Below are 22,307 nucleotides of genomic sequence, written 5' to 3'. Positions count from 1 at the left end.
AATGTACTAGGAGATATCATAAAATGTTCTGCATAGTGCAGTTTATTAACAAGTTTAGGAAAATAATATATAACCATATTAACAAAGTCTCTTCAAGTTTAGCACTGATTCATCAATATGGAAGAAATTCTCTTTAAACTTTAGCGCTGATAGATCAATACGGACTTTTCTCTATACTCAGAGGAATACAGAATCTCATTTACAGCTTTTCCTCGTAGTACAGTGTATGCAGTGAGCTTTTCTAGAGGCAGAATTATTTGAATACATTCAGTATCTGCTGTGCATCTAAAGGCATTGAGTAATATGAGAATGAACAGACACCAAATCGCCAAGAGTAATTCATGGAATCTTGCTAGAATGCTAGCTAGCATACATTAGTTAGCTGCAGCAGTAAATTCACTATTTTACTGTATATTCTACAAAAGAAACCTGCTGAAAATGTGAATGGGGCCACAGTTCATACTAAAGCAATGCCACTGCAGCATGGAAAGCAGGCAAAACAAGTCAAAATTGTTCCTTTTCTGTACATTACAGTGGCTTATAAACAAATACAGTTACAAAATATACTACTCCCAAACTACTAGTCACAAAAATGTTGGTGACTTGTAACATACAGTAATCAAATCCAACCTTTTCTGGCTCCAAGTTCTTGCTCCAAGTACTCTGTATAAAAGCCATCTGCTCTAACCACCTTTTATGTGCCCCTCTGCTTGAATGATGGTACCAAGGCCAAGGTAGCCAAGGTTGAGTTTTTTTTATAATTTCAAAAAGCCCACAGCACTGATACTTAAATCTTGTTTTTCAGTAGGTTATTTTCTTTGAAATTCAAAAAATGTAGCATCCTGGTTAAAAGATATGGTGATGTAAATTGTACTTGGACTTCTGTATGTTTGCCTCACTAAAGGAACTGGATGCTAAAAATGTATTTTAAAGTTAAACATGTTGCTGTGGTGATAAATAGACAGCAGACTTAGGGCAGCTAACACCCACCATCCCCAAGAACATATTACCATATCCCTGTGTGTCAGAACATAATTGTGCACCATTTGATGGCTTTCTTTATTGTTCTAAAGTACTTTATAAATAGGATTGTATTAATTTTGCTTTTCGTAATATCCTCCTGAATGGCAGCAGCAGGAGAAAGGCATATGCTTAATGTCACCCTTTAACTGTAAGCAGAGATGACGGAATGATTGTAAAATTCACAGAATTTCTGTAGCCACATTGTGGCCAATAACTCATTCAGCCAAAGGTTTGGATTTTTAATGTTAGTTATGCTGCTTTCCACATACAGGGGTTTTACCCACAAAACAGGTGTTTGCTATAATAACCTGCTTATTCATTTTGTTTTGATGAATCCTAATACTTCTGATCCCTAAACTAACGTTTATTCTACTAAAACTTTAAAGGACATGTAAAGCCTACATTTGCCTACAATGTATATCAGTTGGGCACGTCTCCCCCTCCCTTTCTCCCCTTCACTTGCCAGCACCGTCACATTTTCCTAAAGCAAATAGCAGCTTTCACCTGGTGGCCATTTTCCCCCTGATACATAATTGGATACATTTAAATCTGCAAACAGCATACACACACACAGACCCTTATTCAGCATACATTTCATCAAGAATACAGGCTCACACAGGTACAACTGTCTTTGATAAAAGTTCTCCTTTGTTTGAGCACTATAGGTAAAGCTGAGCTCAGGAGAAAAAAACAGAAGCAGGCATCTAGTGCTGAGTTTCTATGGAAACCAACAATGCCATCTCTTCACTGACTTCTAGACTGGGGGACGTGTTTAGTAATCTGAGCTTAGAACAACTGAGCATGCCCACAAGCCAACAGCCAAAGCAAATTCCTGAGGGAGGGGCTGAGTGATTAAGGGGATGCTGCAGCCTTACTATTAACCTCTGGACATCCAGTGTGGCAGGTATTGAAAGATTTCAAAGAGGCTGTTCACTGATTAAATTTGTGTGTGTGGGGTTTACATGTTCTTTAAGGGTTCGCTAAAAATATTATAGTGTCTTGCCTTCTTAGTCCACTTGTATACATACAGTGTTCAAGCACTTGACAACAAGTACTGAGTGCCAAAATTGCATTTTGAGACTAATTAATACAGCACTGATATATGTTATGGTTTAAAATTAATGATAGCTGCATAGTCCCTTGAAGCTTTGTTCCATTAGAATCTCATTAAAACATCTGAATGCTTTGCCACAGTGCAGAGGGGTGCTCTCTGATTATTTATTTGTTCATTGCATGCAGCTGTAATCTGCACCCACTCTAACAATTTGACTGTACACGTATATTTATAATAACCTGCTGTTTTTCTAATATTGGGGTTTAATTATTTTTTAGAAACATACCATTAGTCATTCATACTTAAAAAGGAATTCTGGCTTCTGAACCTAAATTTGTTTAAGAGCCCCATACAACACAGAAACCTCTAATATACCCATCACTTTAATTTGTTTAATCAAAAAGCAGAAATAAATACCATTTTTATATGCTGAAATCCATTTGCAAAACAGTTCTTCTCTTTCTGCATTATTTGAAATACTGGCAATGGAGGAGGGACTAAAACATTGATGTTACAAATTGTAACAACTTCTCCACAGCTTACAGACAGCATGCAGGAACTACATAACCCAAAATGCATTGCACTGAGATGTTCATTTCCTTATTGAAATCATGTGTGCAGGGAATTGTGGGATTTGGAGGATGCAGGCTAAAGGCAGGCTGAGGAAAGACGACTTCTGTTACAGCCAGAGAACAGGGGGCCAGGCTTAGGTAACTGTTATGCAAACAGTGCATAATTTTTATTCAATGTATATTATAAAGTTGCTTCAAATTATGTTTACTTTTCAAAAAGATTAAATTGTGTTTGGATGGAGTTCCCGTTTAAGCAGTGAAGTTTTCTTTTTTTTAACTTTTTGTTTATATCTTTCATTATATCTATATTTTACCTTGAGTCTACCAACAGTTGCCTAGGTGTTTTGTGTTCTTCCCATTCTTTTAATTTAGAAACAAATATATTTTTTACAGAGAAAGATAAAAAAAAAATAGTATTCAGGAAGAGAGTTCTACTCTATGGAAGGAATTCAGAGCTGTGGAGCCTGCGATGCCAGGTAAAAAAGAAGGCATAATTGTAGGGGGCAATATGTATGGAAAGTAGAGTGAGACTAAAGCATGCCTATCTTTTTCCCCTACCAAATAAAAAAACACATTATTCCTTATTCTGATGAAGGCAAAAGTGATGATTATTAAAAATGATGCTATGTTTAAGAAAATAGACAATAAAAAGCCGCTCCCTTCAGTTGCTATAGAAATGGAAGGGGAGGTTTAATTCCAGAAGTATAACACTCAAACAGATACATCACCTTGCATGTGAAGCCTACTTGTATAATGAAAAATACAAGCTCAGTGCACATTTAGCATGGGAAAAGGCATAGGGTGGAATTACCGACTTTTTTGTTAAAGTTCGACTTTTCACACTACTGTGCAAGTGCAAAAGGTGCAAAGACAGAAGAAGGAAAATAATCACTCCCTCGCAGCTACCCAGGCAGGGCCACTGCTGGCATGAAGTTAGTTGAGAAACTCGCCTCAGGAGGCAGCGCCACCAAGGTTGTGTCCCCAACACAGGAGCCGCCTCAGGCAGCTCAGGGGCCAGAAACACCCATGTACCCTGGGCTGGTGCGGTTTTCTCCTAACAGAAGCACCAGTGTGCATACGATCAGATGATATTAAAAAAACTGTACTGGACAAAATACAGAGGGTTGCAAGTACAAATACATTTTTAAAAAGCCACTCTGAGCCAAAGTCATTCTGATTAGCTGTTTCAGCTTTGCTTCTTTGTAGTTTAATGGTACAGTGAATAACAGAGTGTTACTAGAAATATGCATTATGCAATTATTTAATGTGCACTGAAGCAGAGGGCTAAATTTAAGCTGTACTGTAGTGTATTTGCATGCTGCTGTTTATTAATTTGTTGGCTTGGTTGAAATTCAAAGCATTCAAGCATCTTCACTGGTCACTGAGCAATAAATAAAACCCATGCATATTTAATGCCATGCTTTCCTGCAGTCCTTACCACTTAGAGCAGCACCCAGCTTGATATATGTTTACAGTAAGTACTTTAGAATAAAAGCATAAGCAACAATACATTTGAAATAAACCTTAGTTTCTACTGCAGTTCAAGCTTGCTTGCTCCAAGACAAAATCTGTTTGTGTATGCAGGCTTTCTGCACTACAAAATCTCCACTTATAAACAAAGAAATAGCACCATGCCTGTTTGTAAAGGAGGGTGCCTTTTACATTTGTTTATGCCTATAAAATGCATGGAAAAACACTGCGCTGCAAAATGATGCAGACGAATAAATAGCCAGATGGTGGACTGTTTCCTTCTAAAGGAGAGAAATAAAAAGTACTGGATACTTATTTACTTAATAACAATTAAAGTCACAAAGTTAAATGGTTTTACCTAAAATTAAGAATGAAAAAGTACATATTTTCATATTTTCTACTGTAGGCAGGGCTGTATTTATATGGGCATGTGCCTAGGGTGGCAGGTTTTGGGGGGCAACTGTCAGGTGCCTATACATTATTTTATTAATAAAAAAAAAAGCCCCAGCGTACGCTACAAATTTCCATAGAAAATCTGGCAATGGAGCTGGGGAGGTGAGGGGTAGGGGTCGAGTCACTCGTCATGACGTCATGCACACACTGCGTGTGGCGTCACTTTCACAACATAGTTAAGTGTGTGTAAAGTCATGTCACGGTGTGTAAAGTTATATGTGTGAGGTAGGCGACGGCAGCCCTGACTGTAGGCAGACATTTCCTATGCCGTATCATGCAAATTCATCATATAGTCTTAGTTGTGGTGAAGTTTGGATAGGTATTCTATGCTTCATTATGCCTCAAATGTTTGACTGATCGATACTGGTTACCAGGGCAAAGTTTATGCATTTAATTACATTAGCCTGAACATGTTCTGTGTAATTTCATATATTACAGCAGAGCTAGCCTTCATTCAATATTCTTTTAAAGATAGGTGAAATGTATTTGTAAGGTAACAGCATCCGTTAATAGAGCTTCACCAGGAGAATCGCAATAGATTTCTTTATATCTAATTTTGAAATTTCACATGGGACTAGCCATATTCTTCATTTCCCAGGGTACCACAGCCATGTGACCTGTCTGATGAACTTCAGTCACACTTTACTGCTGAGCTTCAAGTTGGAGTGATATCACCCCCCTCCCAGCAGCCGATCAGCAGAACAATGGGAAGGTAGCAAGATAACAGCTCCCAGTAGATATCAGAAAAGTAAGAAATCCAAGTCCGGCTTGGGACTCCTCCAGTTACATGGGAATAGGAGAAACAATAGGTTATTTGAGAGCAGTTCTAATGTGTAGTGCTGGCTCTTTCTGAAAGCCTGCACACCAATATTACAACTAAAAAAAATACTTCTGTTGGTTCAAGAATACAATTTTAAATTTTAGAGTGAATTATTTGCTATGTAAACAGTGTAATTTAGAAATATAAAGTATACCATACAAATGACAGTATTCCTTTAATTGACTATAGTGGTAATACTTTTCATTCTGCCTTTCACACTAGATGAATTGCTGCAGACAACAGAGGTTTCTAACCACTATTCTGTACAGTAAATATATATATAGTCCTGAGCTGTGCAGTACCATTTTTTAATTTCAACATTTTGATGTATTCATTTTACAACAGGTCAAGGGATACAGAAAAAATAGCTATTTGAATATTTTACAGGTTATTTCCATTATCGTGTGTACTTATAATGGTAAATACATTATTAATATTCCCTATAACCTATGACTGAATTTATATGAAGGACTCCCTGCATGATATAGGAGTAAATCATTATAAATGGCAGAAAGATGTTGAATTACCATTAAAACAGCTATAGATATGTCTTAAAGGATAACTTTCAAGGCTTTGGAAATCTTTTTGTAGCCTAAGCCTGCTTTAAATTTCTCAATAACTTTATCCCTGACCTGTCTGGCGTGTTCTTTGGACTTCATGGTGTTGTTGCTCCCAATATTCTCTTAGACAACCTCTGAGGCCGTCACAGAGCAGCTGTATTTGTACTGACATTAGATTACACACAGGTGCACTCTATTTAGTCATTAGCACTCATCAGGCAATGTCTATGGGCAACTGACTGCACTGAGACCAAAGGGGGCTGAATAATTACGCACACCCCACTTTGCAGTTATTTATTTGTAAAAAATGTTTGGAATCATGTATGATTTTCGTTCCACTTCTCACATGTACACCACTTTGTATTGGTCTTTCACGTGGAATTCCAATAAAACTGATTCATGTTTGTGGCTGTAATGTGACAAAATGTGGAAAAGTTCAAGGGGGCCGAATACTTTTGCAAGCCACTGTATATATAGGGGGGGGTCTTGTTTTCTCAATTTCTTCGGGTAATCAGAAATAACTCTGACCGTAATAAAGCAATATCCCAGGTCAATCTGATGGCTGAGAGATTCCTACAGCGTGGTTACAGTCAAAAACTGATTTTGGAACAGAAAACTAAAGCACTAAAATTTACCCAGAACGATCTTTTATTGCCTAAGACTAAAGCCTTGGATAAACAATCTCCATTGATTTTTACTAACACCTTTTCCGTTGAAAGTAGAAGCCTACAGCAAGCCCTCCTCAGCAGATGGGACATCGTTACGTCGGATGCTTCACTACCCTTTTCAGGTACTAAAAAACCCCTCATGGGCTATAGGAGAGCAAAGAACCTGGGCGATATGCTGATGGTCAAGGATCTAAAACCCTCGATAAAACCGACTACCTGGCTGGGTTTATTACACAAACCAGGGTGTTTTAAGTGCACTGGCTGCCAGACATGCAGTGGGATGGTCCAGGGAACATCGTTCAGACACCCACACACTGGTCAAACTTTCAAAATTCGCCACAGACTGACTTGCACTAGCAATTATGTGGTATATATGGCATGGTGCCCCTGTGGCCTCGCATACGTTGGAAAAGCTGCCACTGCCTATAGGGACAGAATGAACAACCACAGATGTGCGATTCGAGCTGGTCTTTCCTCTGGGAGTGCTGACCAACCTGTAGCCAAACACTTTGTGACTGCCAAACATTCTCTCCCCCAATTCAGACATATGCTCATAGACCATGTCCCTGTCCCTAGGAGGGGCGGCAATCGAGACTTGGAACTACTCAAACTGGAATCCAGATGGATCTTCAGACTGGACACTGTTAATCCGCGTGGATTGAATGAAGTACTTCCTCTCTCTATCTTTATCTGATTTCTATGACTGACATTGTACTAATATTTTTTATTTTTTTCAAATTATTTTTTTTCATTTTATTTTTTCATTTTGTTGCTTTTTCATTTCTTTGATCTTTTCCTGTTGTGCACTTTTTTGCTAACTTCCTGATGGCAACAAGGCCGTACTGGACTTGAATCCAAAATCCCTGCAAATGATTAACACTATAATTGTGTTCCAACTTATATAGACAACTTAGTCTCTTCTTGCTTTAGAAAGTATATATAATTGCTTTTTCCTCTACCCAGTTTAAGTCTGACTAGTTTACACCTGTATTGTTTACAAAAAGTTTCTCTTTATGTATATATTTTTATCATATTTTAATGTCGTGTATGTTGTTTGCTGTTCCCTAAGCACTTAGACCCTCATTCTTTCACTATATCTGGTTCTATACTTTTCCTTGCTTTTATTCACTTTAATCTATGATCCTGCAATGTTAGCAAGGTAGACTACTTGCCATATGCCCACCACCTACTGTCTAATGGAGTTGTGCCCGTTTTTTGAAACAATGAACTTGTGGCATTTTACATCTCAGCCATGTGTTATGATATCAGCTCATATGGGTCGGTAATCCTTTTTCTGACAGTTTAAAGTTGCACACAGTGCCTATACCGGAGTGCTTTGTCTTATACCCACTGCCCGTACAGGTGCCCACTCTGATGTAGACACCATTAGCCAAGTTTGTCACCCATGAGCCAAGTTTGACGCCCGCAGTGGTGTATATGTACCAGCACTCATGATAGTGCTATCACATAATGCACATAGTGCCTTCGCGAACAGTCTCTAATGAGTGACACGGAGCAGCGCCTATAAGAGTGCTACTACCAATGCCCTCTGAGATGGTACTGTTCAGCACCCGCAGTGGTGCAAGTGATTAGCGCCCATAGTGGTGCGTGCTCGGTACACCTGTATAGACACGAGTAATGCCCGCAGCGGCATATCGTACTGACATCCTTGGTGGTGTTAATACATGAGACTGCACTGGGGCTCCTTGTACGGTTTTTTTCATATGATATACTGAGTGTTATAGACAAGCATTTTCCTTGTTGGCACCTAACTTATGACCCGCCTTTTATCATTTTTCACATTACATATTATGTTCCAACCGAAGCTGCACCTGTCTTGTTGTGCCCAGCGGTTCATACAGGCTTTCTTCATGTGTGGTGCGCTACTACTCCCCCCTCGTTCGGTTCGGCTTCGGCCGTTGCTATGACGACGGCGCCGTGCTTTGACTTCACATGATGACGTCCCAAACCACGGGTATGGCGATATCTCGTCGGGCAGCAGTAACCCCATGGCATAGCAGTGATCCTTTTTTTCACAAGATCGGTCGCTTTATCGCTCTCTGATAGCGATCGATTGGCATATTCTCTCTACGTACCTCTAATGGTAAGCTATACCTGCCTTTGCTATGAGCTTCCTTCTTTACCGATCTGTAACACTGTATCTATTTTTATTTGACACTTTGAGTGAGAGCATCGGTTACACGTATCCACTTGTTTCACTTCGTGTATTTCTTTTTGCTTATTCTTTCCAACACAATAATAATCTGCCATACAAACTAATACCCCACTTGATCTCTCACTTATGTCTTTTATGTTGTTCATTGGTACATACTATGTGTGTATAGGGGTTACCATGGTTACGGTTTGTACATTTTGGCGCCATTTTTGTACACTAGGGTTCTTTGTCTTTTGGTTTGTCCCTGAGGAAGAGCACAGTTTGGTGCTCGAAACGTCGGATCTCTTTCAATAAACCTTTTTTGTTTTTTCATTAAGTCCCTACGTGTGCGGTACTCTTTTTTGCTTATTGGAATTTTGTTTGACCAGCACCGAGGGCATTTGTTTGCCTGAAGGGTGTGCTCCTCTCTGTTCTTGTATATATATATATATATATATATATATATATATACACAACAAGTTACAGTATAAGGCCCAGTAGAAATTAATTTAGATTTACATCACATGGCAGCTCTGAAACCAGTGCAATTATAATCATAATTAAATAATTAGCCCTGTAGCTTCAGCTTATATTACAGGGCAACCTCATTTTCTGCTTGATAATTTGTAAAACCCCTAAGCTTAGCTTCTCAGCAGCTGCCCAGAGCCCACTGAGCATGTGCAGTGCCACTGACCACCCTAACAGAATCCAAGATGGGGAGCTGCTGTGACAACTGAAAAGATCCATATCATTAATGCTTTTTAGGGTTTAATTCTCCTTTAAAAAATGCTGATCTTTGTCTTGTGAATGACAGCATGTGAATAAATACTGTTGTACATCCTTTAGGTTTAATATGGCTTTATGTTGACAGTTTTCTAATGGATAAACAATGTTATTGTTTTTCCTGTATGTTCTTGTGCTGTATAGACTTTTATTTTTGCATTAAATAAATGACTGAAAGCTGTACTGTTTTCTTATATCTCTATATCTCTTCCAATGCAAAATGATTTCTAAACTTTAGATGATTTAGTATATTTTAAACTTTTAAAGGGACACCAGATAAGAGGTAAAAATACTTTAATATGCAGGCCTTCATTTAATAATATGTAATAATTAGGGTCATTATCTAAGATAATGCAGAGACAACTTCTGCCCAGGGCTTGGCTGCGTTCTGCACCTATTATCTGTCATAATAATGCACAAGATAGGGGGCTAGAGACAACAGGAGATGGGCATGCCTATGTGCCTTCACCCACCTGCTGTGTAACACAGGCAACATTTTATTTTTGAAGGAAGCAGCAGGTCTCTATGTTCTCAAATGGAGGGCAGAGACCTGTGGCAAATCATTTAGGCTGGAAGACAGGGTGCAAATAATGTTCTCCGCCAAAATTTCCACCTAATTAATGAATCAATCAATTAATGCTAATGTGTCATAATTAATAAATGAGTCACTATAGTAGTTTTTTGCAATAGCAACATTTATTTCCAAAGTGTGCCAGCAAAAATCAAGATCTAGAAAAAAAAATAGTATAGACATATAGGGGGATATGTCTGTGGTTTAGAGTCTTAAAACCATGACTAAACTCATCTCCACAAAAACCACGAATGTCTAGGCATTTATTAAAAGATCTACATTAAAGAAACACAAATGAAAAAAGATGTAATAAAACGTGAAAAACTTGACTTTTTTGTATTGGCGCACAAATGACAGCATTAAAACAACCCAGAAAATCTCTAAAACCATGAAGCAAAGAAAGATCATCCAAAAAGGACATCTGCCATTGACTTCTACGTGATCTCGACAGCTTTTAGATGGCGTATTTTTTCTTTAGGATTTGTTGTGGTTTTGTCGCATAACAAATGGCAAAAGAATCATAATAAGAATAGGAAATACGCCTAATATTGATTACTAATGCCTATGTAGAATAAAGTAATTTTTACTGATAATTCTTCAGTTACCTTTAGACATGACCAAAGCCTTCTAGCATCTGTGGGGCTACAGAAGCAATATGGTTTAGAAGTTCACGTGTAAATGGCATAATAAATCTTAAGACAGTTATCTGACATTCACCCACCCCCTACCATGGCAATTTACCCCATTATTAGCATCTGTCCCATCATTTTTTCCCCTGGCTCCTCACAAAAGCTATTAAGAAACCGGCAGGGATTTAAGATGATAGCCCCTGGGAATAAACTAAGTGATTTCTACATACAGTAGTGACTCAACTAATGACAGCCATATATCTATCCATACATGAAAAGCACAGACCGAGTACTATATTCTGAAATCTTCCTAAATGCTCACATGACCATTACATACTGATATTGATCTCCTCTCTAAATCATGAAAGGATCAAATGCTAGAAGTACCGATTTATATTTGGCCCTTTAAAAACAAGCTACAGTATGTGGTTCATATTATAATCTTTTTTTTCCTTAAAAGCCATTAAAATGTAAAAGCATAGCTAATTGTATTCACAGAACATAACTCAAACAGACATTAGCAGGAGATGCAATTTTTATGGGCATAGACACCATTATCATAGCACCAGGAGTGCTGATGCATTGTGATGCATGTTTATGAATTTTAAAAACATACAGAGAGGTTGACTGGCTTCTGATGAAGCTCATTCTAGTATATGTCATAGGGACAGGGACAGATGCTTGCATAGAGCAGCATGAACATGTCACCTCTATATAAATAGTAGATTACAATAATGAAAACTTCAAGAAGCAATACGATAATAGTACCTTTAATGTAGCAATAACACATTTTTACATAGTTTTCAATATATACAAGCTATGCAATCATCATTTTCTGATACTTTGGATAAAAAACTGTATTTTTCCTTAATTCCTCTTTGTTTTCCTTCCTTGTAACTGCCTTTTTTATGCTCTCTATGATTTACTATTGCCAACCCTCAAATAAACATTGCACAGTATCTGGAAAGAAAGGGAAACCTGGCAAGTTGGCGGGCCAATAAGGTACTAGCAGTCAAAATCCTTCTTTTGTTTTGCTGGCTGACAACCTAGGATAAAACCAGCAGCATCCATGTAGCTGTTTCCATGTTGTTGTTATTGTTATTACTCATTTTTCAGCAAATAAATCACCTTTAATTTGTATATCCAAGTCATATTAGTAGAGCAAATCGCAGTACGATATGTGTTTTCAGAGCTTCTGAAAAATGGCACAAGTCAATCTTGCTTCTGGTGCAATTAATCACTAAGAACACAGATAATGAAAATCATTGAAAGGGCTGATGCATTGCCAATAATAAAGCATCTGGCTTGTGAGCAGAAGAAGAACTGCTGGCAGCTGATTGGGCAATTCAGAAAAAAATGTCTGAGGAATATCATCTTTAATAGTATTAGTTACCAAAAAAAAAAAAAATCTTTTAATTAAGTGATATATCATTTTGTGTATGTAACAGTTTCTAGGATGTTCAACTAATGAAAATAAACAGTTTATGTAATATCTTATCGTGATTCCAAAACACTAATATAGCTTCATTCTCCAGAACACTAATACTGCTGCTTTCTGACACAGAAATACTGTAGCATTCTCTGCAAAAAGGCTCTATCTTTGTGTAGCTCTTATTTAATACAATACTGCAAACTATACTGCAACTACATCTAGAGACAGGGGCATAACTAGAGAGGAAGCAGACCCTGCAGTTGCAGGTGGGGCCCAGTATATCAATTTCATTATACCTTGGTGGAATAGATAGGTAAAATAGGTCAACGTACCAATAATTGGATGTGGGGACCAGTAACATCTAGTTACCACACTGGTTAGAGGCAATCTGGTTTGATCAGTATAATGTATAGTTTGGCCACACTCACACACAACACATATATCCAAATGAAAAAGAATTGCTTCTTCCACCAATGGGCGCAATAAGGAGAAAAAGTAAAGCAGAAAAGAGGTCCAGACAAATAGATTTACATTACATGACTACCTATGAGAACTACCTCCCAAAGGCCTATAAATATAGTCACAGTAAGGCTGACATTGGCTACAACCATGTTGCTCTGTGAATGTCCTCCATAATAGGTTGCCAGCCTTTTGGCAGAGAACTACAAAACAAGTGATCTCTTTTACTCTTTTGCATCCACATTCACAGGTTTTAACGGCTGTCTCTGAAGCCAAGGGTATACTTTATCAAGTTGGATTCATTAAAACCAATAAATGAACTGTGTAAGAAAAAGAAAAAGCAAATGAATCCAAGAGGGCACACATTTAAACAGCAAGCAAAGGAGAAAAGACAGAAAGAGGGAAAAAGAGCATTACCGAGAAAGATTGGTAGCTGAGATGTTCCACAGATAGCAAATGGGAAATAAAGCACATGTTAAAAACTTTCAGAGCTCTGTAATTTCTCAATTAAAATTCAAAGGTGCGGGAAAGCAGAGAAGGCGCTCGGAGCTATTAGCAGAGTGGTTAAAGTTACTTAACGTTATATTGGATAAACTACAGCCAGCTTCGCATAATAATAGTATCATTTTGTTATGGCTCTCAGATAATATCCTGGAGGTTTTCATACAAGCCTGGGAAGCTATTTTAATTTACACAATTTTACAGGAAGTATTTTAATCTTTAGATATAAATTCCCTTAATTTTTTTTTATACTGCAGCAAAGAGAAAGATTTGCCCCCTGTGAACCGTTTGAAAAGCTGTAGCAAGAAATTTCATCAATGGCATTGAATAGGAGAGAATAGAGTATTCTCTCTAGGTTAAAGATCAACTGAGCTTTTAGTCCTGTTAAAGCTTATACCTGCAGAATAGATCGCATTGATCTCAAGGTTCAGGCACTCGGCAAAAGAGCAGGAATGCACAATATTGCCTCAGTGTCATAAACCTAATGCAGTCAGGTCCAGAGATGCATTAATACAGGTAGGTGTTGTGTAACTGGGATTTCTGCTGAAAGATTTGCATACAAGCAATATATATGGATGTCAAACATGAAGCAAGATTAAACTGAACATCGATTTACTTATGCTCGGAACAATGGTCACTTATTTAGGAGCTGCTCTGACAATTGCTGAAATTGCCTAGCATTTTTAGAGGGCATTTAGAGGGCAATATTTAAAAGTAAGAGGTGAAGATGTTTAGGAAATGTTAAGAAAGCATAGTGAAGAAGAAAGAAAAGACAACATAACAAAAAATTATTTACCAGTACAATGTTAATTGACCTAGTAGTTCAATATGCACGTTTACTAATATTTAATGCATTTAAAGTAGACAACCAAACAAATTATACCAGATTTCCAGGGTTTTTGGCAAAAAAATCACATGATCAAATGTAAAATGGACATTGGATGTTATGAAAAGTCACTTGAATGATCTGAATGTGTTTTTAGGGAGGAATTTGCCACTTTCCTATCCTTATGTACAACTGGTTTTTTGCTCTTTTTTTTAAAGTAATTCATTCTTGGATTTAAAGGAGAAGGAAAGGTAAAAACTAAGTAAGCTTTATCAGAAAGGTCTATGTAAATACAGCTATAAGCACTTTAATGCTGCACTGAGTCCTTGATCAAAAGAAAAACAGGATTTCTTGTCTCCTTTTTTGTAAACATGTTCTTGGGGAATCTGACTAGGCTCTCTTAGAAAAATCCTTTATTCCCTGGGCCAGAGTCATCAGGTCTCTCCTCTCTCCCTTCTCCTTCATAAAACTCACTCCCCCCACCCTTAGGAATGTGTGATCTGAGCTATAATGGCTAGACTGCAAGCAGGAAGCTATGAAGACCAAGCTAAAATGGCAGTTGCAATCAGAGAAAGCTTCAAGGACTCTTTACTCCGGTATGATAAAGTTTTCTGCAGAATAAATATAGTGTTCTAGGTGGCACTAATGTGGCAAATCTATTGGAAGTAAAATGCCAAAATGCCTTTCCTTCTCCTTTAATTGTCCTTATTTAATCTTTCTGTCTGTTTGGAACAGACAGAAAGAGCTTTATGAGACAATCTCTTGCTAACACTGTGATCTTGTCAGGCACCAAAGTGGTTAACAAAGGCTGCCTAGGACTGTGGGGAGGTGCTGGGAGCAGAGGGAACCCTGGGACTGATTATGTGGGGTACATGATTGGGGCACCTGGGGCACTGTACAGGTCCTTGGCAGCATGTCATCCCCCCGCCCTTGGCATTTGTTGCTTGGTGTCTTTACTTTTACAATATTGTATTTGTTACGTTAATGTTCAAGGAGCTTATTTGTACATTTTGATTTGCATTATCTGTACTGCTATTTGAGGTGCTTTTGTCACAGCCACTGGCAGGTAATTGAGGTTGGTTCTGGCCATTTGGGTCTTGTTAATAGGGTTTCTCTTTACATGCTCACCGCCCCTGCGATGGCTGGCATCTGGGGTAACCTATGTTTTGTTATAACGTGGCATGGATGAGTTATCTGCTTTGACTAAACATGGCTCAAAAAAGCTGTGGACGACCTACACCCATTAAAAGGAAACTAATTCCGAGTGTCTTTATTTGTATAGTCAACTAGATTTGTTGCAATTGGAATGTTTTATATCACATATATGTGACTGCCTCCCTACAGTCTATGATCTACAGCTACAGGTTACCTGGAACCCTGTACTTAAAGGCCTGGCGTAAGCTGGGATGCAGTAGTCTCTTTAACTCCTAGTTTTCATGTTTAAAATTATGGTTTGTGTCAGTTTCTTGCCCTTTGTCGCAATTTTTTAATAAAAGGAATATTATAAGTGTTTTTAGATATTTGCACCTTACCCTGCACTTTTTAGAATTGCCATAATGGAAAGCAGAGACCGGCACATAGGTGCGACCACTCCCGACTCTTACTTACCCTCTTACTTATTCCTCATTCAGACATACAAGTTAGGGAGTGCCATCAGCCGCATTGCACTACAGAGCCCTGTTCCTTCTGTCTGGTAGTAAGTGCAGGGAATAACAAAAGAGAGAATGGGTCACAAGTGGAAAAATCTGGTTCCTTCCAACCAAAACACAATGGATAAAAAATGCAATTAGACACCAAATTCACATCAGTCACACTGCATTACAGAGCCCTGTCCTTCTTGTCTGGCAGTAAGTACAGAGCTGCAGTGTGCCCACAATCACTGTGCTATTTGTGCTATACACCTTGTGCTGGATTTTGAATCCAGTGTGAGGAGCAGAGAGCAGATATGTCCCTGCCGCAAGTGCTTTCAAAATGAAACATTATGTTCACAATGTCCACAAGCCAACAAAGCAGGAGCTATAGGTTTGCATTCTGAATACATGGCATAATTACCAGAAAACCTTTATCTTTATATTTATCTATCTTTAGGTAGGTTTAATCACACACCTGCTAGCTTTATCCAGGTTTTCTCAACGAGACTGCCAATCACTTCTGTGATCCAAATAATTCTGTATCATGCAGTGCAGGTAAGGGTGAGCATATTCTAGCAGATTCCTGAATTGTGACAACTGACAATTTGACCGTGTTTTTGTACCGTAACACTATTTGTAGGTTTAGGCAAAATTGAATTGTGATTGCACCTCAGCTCATACACTTTGATTTTAATCGAGTTTCTTTAACGCCAGGGATGTCAGCTTTGCAGGGGCCATTGTGTTTAACAATGCAGATATGATTGCTCTTATCAAGAGGTTCTGCTCCTCCAGGAGGGAAAATATGTTTGACGAGAATAGAAAATCTTTATCTCTTTTCAATCTCTGCACAAACAAGAAAGGCTCTGGGGAGAAACGCCCTACTGACTCTCTTCATCCTTGTCTATAATAGCCGGACATAGCACACTCTCTCAGGCAGCTTGTGCATTCCGTGCTTGTTCTCAATATCCTGTACACTGCACAGCCTCGAAGGGAGATCATAATTAAGCGTCTGCCATAGATACACGAGGAGCATTTTATCTACACTTTCCCAGGCATGGGTGCTTCTATAGATCCATCAAAATAATACTACTTGCGTTTCACGTGTATCCTCCCCCAGTGCTTTAATCAAAACGTGTATCGCACTGCCTTTGTTTCTCACAGCAGCAAATACATAACATACCTATTTTCTATTTCCCACCTCTAGTTAAGGATAAAAAATTCCTGATCTGTTAGCTGTTAGGGGTCACAATTGCCTGCATGGTTCAACAGTTAAAGACTTAACACAAAAGACATTTTTTCCTAGCCACCCTCAACTTTAATTCCCACCTGGCTGGATTTATAACTACCTTTAACCATTAATTAGATCAGTGCTGTCCAACTTCTGTTGTACCGAGGGCCGGAATTTTTCCAACCTACGTGGTGGAGGGCCGATAATGGAAGCCAGTTTTGACCACTCCCCTTTTTGAAACCGCACCCACTTGAAACCACACCCATGTTATCACATGACCATACCCATATTAATGGTTGTAGTACAGCAAAAACCTGCCATACTCTGCCTGTGTGTGCCATACTCTGCCTTCCCTATGCTGCCTCTGTGTGCCATACTCTGCCTGTGTGTGCCATACTCTGCCTTCCCTACCCTGCCTGTGTGTGCCATACTCTGCCTTCCCTACCCTGCCTGTGTGTGCCATACTCTGCCTTCCCTACCCTGCCTGTGTGCCATACTTGGCTGGTTTGTGCCATACTTGACCTATGTGTGCCATACTCTGCCTGCCCTACCCTGCCTGTGTGTGCCAAACTCTGCCTTCCCTACCCTGCCTGTGTGTGCCATACTTTCACTGTGTTTGCCATTCTTGGTTGGTTTGTGCCATACTCTGCCTGTGTGTGCCATACTCTGCCTTCCCTACCCTGCCTGTGTGTGCCATACTCTGCTTGCCCTATGATGCCTGTGTGTATGGCACATACAGTGACACAATGCTGGCACTGCTCCTACAGTCTGCACAATAACTATATATTAAAAAACTTTTTAATTGCAGTACCACCTCAGTATATGTTCTTTTTGTAGTGTGCAGGGATTATTTGTGGGTTTCTACTGCTCCTGAGGCGTGAACAGGGGAACAATATGGGTGATTACAGCCTGAGCCTGAGGTGTGAACCCTGCAGGGGGTGAACAATGCAGAGATTAAAAGGTGTGAACAACACAGGGAATTACATATTTAAACAATACAAAGGGATTACAGCCTGAATCTGAGGTGAGAACCATGCAGGGGGGCAGTTAATCACAGTACTGATACCATTTAAAGCTTACACAAAGGTAAGCCATCAAAGCAGCCAGGCAGGTGGGGGGCCACACAGAGGGGGGTCGCGGGCCGCCAGTTGGACAGCACTGAATTAGATGATTGCTGAATTGAATTCTGAAATTAAAAAATATCAGATAATGCCAAGAATTCCAGCTCCATTGCTGTTGTAAGGGGCAGTGCAATTGCACTGCGCCAAATAAGTGCAACTGAAAATGATTTTTTTCACAAATTGGATGCAGTTGTGTGGAGTCTGGCTTCATCTCTGGTGTTGGGTGTGACGTCTGCACCAGATTCATGCACGCAGGTCTGCTGCACCTATTGACACTAGGGGGCACATTTACTAATCCACAAATCCGAATCCCGAATGGGAAAAAATCGGATTGGAAACTAAAATTTTGCGACTTTTTCGTCCCTGTCGCGTTTTTTTCGAATTTTGCTCGATTTTTTCATCGCCGTCACAACTTTATCGTATTTTGCACGACTTTTTCATCGCCGTCACAATTTATTTGTATTGAGCAATTGTAAACGGCGGAAAAACCAATCAGATTTTTTCGCGACGGCAAAATTGCGGGACATACGAAAAAGTTGCGCCGGCGGCGAAAAAGTCGCAAAAATACCGATCATTACGAAAAAACGCATTTGGACGCTTTCGTCTGTTCGTGGATTAGTAAATGTGCCCCTAGGCGTGAAGGGAACCCTGAAGCTATGGTCTGGTAAGGACATAACAGTAGCTCCAGGGTTCCTCTGCATCCAGCGGTGATCCTGGGGCCGCTGGTCCCCCCTCTCTCCCACTCCACGCTTACAACTTTAATGTTGGAGCAGGTCCAGAGGGGAAGGCATCACTAGTGCAGAGAGCACAAAACATTTTAAAAAAATTTAAAAATCTGCCTGCATCAATGGGCACAGCAGTAATGAACTGGGAGTGGAAGGCAGGAAAGAGTGGCACAAAGCACAGCTATACTGAAGTTCAAGGAGCACATTTTGATATAAGTACTTTTAGTAAAAGTGATATTAAGTGCAATTAACTGCAGGAAAAACTTGGATATCAAAGAGCCCTTGGATGTTTTGTTTCAAAAAATCTTAGTGCCATGACATTGCTAGGTCCTTAGAGCCCCTGTATTTCGCTAATACAAAGTGACATATAATAATACTTCAGCCCCTGAATATGACACACTGACACAGTAAATGTCTAATACTTTTCCTTAACTCCTATGCATAATGTGAAGATTCCCTCCAGTTAATGCTAAGCGAGCTGACTTGATATCAAATGGTAAATACAAGTCAAAATCTCTAATACTCAAAACCATCCTAATCTACCCAAAATGGGATTATGCTGAAATAAATATTCATTTCATGCCTTGGAAAATTTACCACAATTACTGAAGGGTCAGTGGCAGCCTACATCTGTTTTGTTTTACCAAAACTAGTCAGTCTTCATGTATAAAGTTTCTATGATGGATGCATTTCTTTGAACGAAACAAACAGATTTGTAGAGGTGATGTGCAGTGTGCAGGTACAATTTTTGGCCATAAACCATATATTTTACCCACAATGCAGCAAACTAATCACTTTCCCTTATTGGTGCCCCCTACCATCTAAGCCCATGGCATTTGCTTCCCCTGTCTACCCACAGTTGCAGCTCTGAATTCTGCATAAAAATAAGTATCCTACATTACTCATACATATTACAAATTGTGGTCTCACTGTGTACGATTGCTATTTGCATCATAGTATGTATAACTGTTAACATGGTTTTATTGGTATAAATACAGCCAGCTGGAATGCATGATTATATTAGGGATTCAAATGTTTTTATTCCATATGTGTATAAATATATTCATGCACACACAGATGCTTGGGTTAATACCTTCTTACAAGTTATATTAAGGAGCCAGGACTCAAAATTGACTTACATTTTTTTGTTCCATTCCATTTTAAACACTTTATTGTATTATTCCCTCTCCATCTGTTGGAAGGCCACAATAATACTTTATTAGGATACCTTTCACTCTTCTGATATGTGTTTGTATACATCCAGCCAGATGGCCCTGTAGCCCATAGACTTCACAGTGCTGTAATATCAAATGGTGATTAGGCTGTGACGTAATGCTCCATGTGAGCTCCAAGGAACCAGAGTTACATGCAACATGGTGCAATGTAAATAGACAAAAATATAAATCTTGCATGTGTACTTTGACATGAATCAGAAACAATTGCACTGCAAATCTGCAGTTTTTAGATGATGTACAGTATTTTATGCCTCTTGGCATAAAATTGACTTCTGTGCCAAATTATTTACAGGGGATGTAAACCCAGCTGCACTGCTCAGCTAAACATTGCTCAGTTGTTGCTGGGCTACAAATGCCAGAATAAAGTACCATATAATGAAGGGTGAAGCATGCTGGGAGCTGTAGTCCAGCAACACCAGGGTTGTATTCTTAAAGAAATAAAACTTTTCCTAAAATTCAGCTAGGTTTGAGCAGTTAGAACGATGAATAGGTTTGCCATGTGGATAGTATTTTAGCAATGCAATTGGTAACAATTATAGTTAATGCCAATGGTGTTAATAAAGAAGATAATAGGTTTGAAAGAGTGTAGCTGTAATCATGAAAGCAACCATCCACTTAGCTACTTGGGGATATTTACATTTTTACCCAAATTACTGCATATTACATCCTGCAATGTTGTATTTTACTTTTCTTGTATCTTTTTACCCCAGTCCCTACTCAGCTCACTCTTAATAGCTTTAGACATGGCACATTTGCAAAATGATGGGCGAAGTAATTCGCCAGGAATGGAGTTGCGGCAAATTTCTACGTTTCACCATTGGCGGATCTTTTTGCTAAAATTATCAGGCACATAATAAAAATTATCGACCGCGTCAAAAAAATGGTTGCGCGTGTAAAAAAAATGGCGCACAGAAAAACAGTTGCATGTGTCAATTTTTGTTTAGATGCGCACGTCAAAAATTGTTGTGCATGTCAAAAAAATGACACATGTGACAATGTTTTTTTGATGTGTGATATTTTTGCTATTTCATTATTTTTTCGCTATTTTGCAAATCCTTTCAAAGATTCTAATTTTTCAGCAACGCCCACTTTATACACTGCTCAAAAAAATAAAGGGAACACTTAAACAACACAATGTAACTCCAAGTCAATCACACTTCTGTGAAATCAAACTGTCCACTTAGGTAGCAACACTGATTGGCTATCAATTTCATATGCTGTTGTGCAAATGGAATAGACAACAGGTGGAAATTATAGGCAATTAGCAAGACATCCCCAATAAAGGGGTGGTTGTGCAGGTGGTGACCACAGACCACTTCTCAGTTCCTATGCTTTCTGGCTAATGTTTTGGTCACTTTTGAATGCTGGTGGTGCTTTCACTGTAGTGGTAGCATGAGACGGAGTCTACAACCCACACAAACGGCTCAGGTAGTGCAGCTCATCCAGGATGGCACATCAATGCGAGCTGTGGCAAGAAGGTTTGCTGTGTCTGTCAGCGTAGTGTCCAGAGCATGGAGGCGCTACAAGGAGACAGGCCAGTACATGGAGGAGGCCGTAGGAGGGCAACAACTCAGCAGCAGGACCGCCTTTGTGCAAGGAGGAACAGGAGGAGCACTGCCAGAGCCCTGCAAAATGACCTCCAGCGGGCCACAAATGTGCATGTGTCTGCTCAAACAGTCAGAATCAGACACCATGAGGGTGGTATGAGGGCCCAACATCCACAGGTGGGAATTGTGCTTAAAGCCCAACACCGTGTAGGATGTTTGACATTTGCCAGAGAACACCAAGATTGGCAAATTTGCCAATGGCGCCCTGTGCTCTTCACAGATGAAACCAGGTTCACACTGAGCACATGAGACTGACGTGACAGAGTCTGGATACGCCATGGAGAACATTTTGCAGCCTGCAACATCCTCCAGCATGACCGGTATGACAGTGGGTCAGTAATGGTGTGGGGTGGCATTTCTTTGGGGGGGCCGCACAGCCCTCCATGTGCTCGCCAGAAGTAGCCTGACTGCCATTAGGTACCGAGATGAGATCCTCAGACCCCTTGTGAGACCATATGCTGCTGCGGTTGGCCCTGGGTTCCTCCTAATGCAAGACAATGCTAGACTTAATGTGGCTGGAGTGTGTCAGCAGTTCCTGCAAGATGAAGGCATTGATGCTATGGACTGGCCTGCCCGTTCCCCAGACCTGAATCCAACTGAGCACATCTGGGACATCATGTCTCGCTCCATCCACCAACGCCACGTTGCACCACAGACTGTCCAGGAGTTGGTGGATGCTTTAGTCCAGGTCTGGGAGGAGATCCCTCAGGAGACCATCCGCCACCTCATCAGGAGCATGCCCAGGCGTTGTAGGGAGGTCATACAGGCACGTGGAGGCAACACA

The 22,307-nt window shown here is 39.6% G+C and overlaps 1 protein-coding gene across 1 annotated transcript in view; it reads right to left on the bottom strand.

Moving 5' to 3' along the window:
* Positions 1–22,307, bottom strand: part of tmem132e (transmembrane protein 132E) — a 243,445-nt gene that overhangs the window by 100,583 nt on the left and 120,555 nt on the right. The gene's annotated exons all lie outside the window — the stretch shown is intronic.

The sequence above is a fragment of the Xenopus tropicalis genome, chromosome 2 (genome assembly GCF_000004195.4).
Source record: "Xenopus tropicalis strain Nigerian chromosome 2, UCB_Xtro_10.0, whole genome shotgun sequence".
NCBI classification, from domain to species: domain Eukaryota; kingdom Metazoa; phylum Chordata; class Amphibia; order Anura; family Pipidae; genus Xenopus; species Xenopus tropicalis.
Note: the sequence above shows the minus strand (reverse complement) of the source record. Positions and strands in the feature narration are given on the sequence as shown.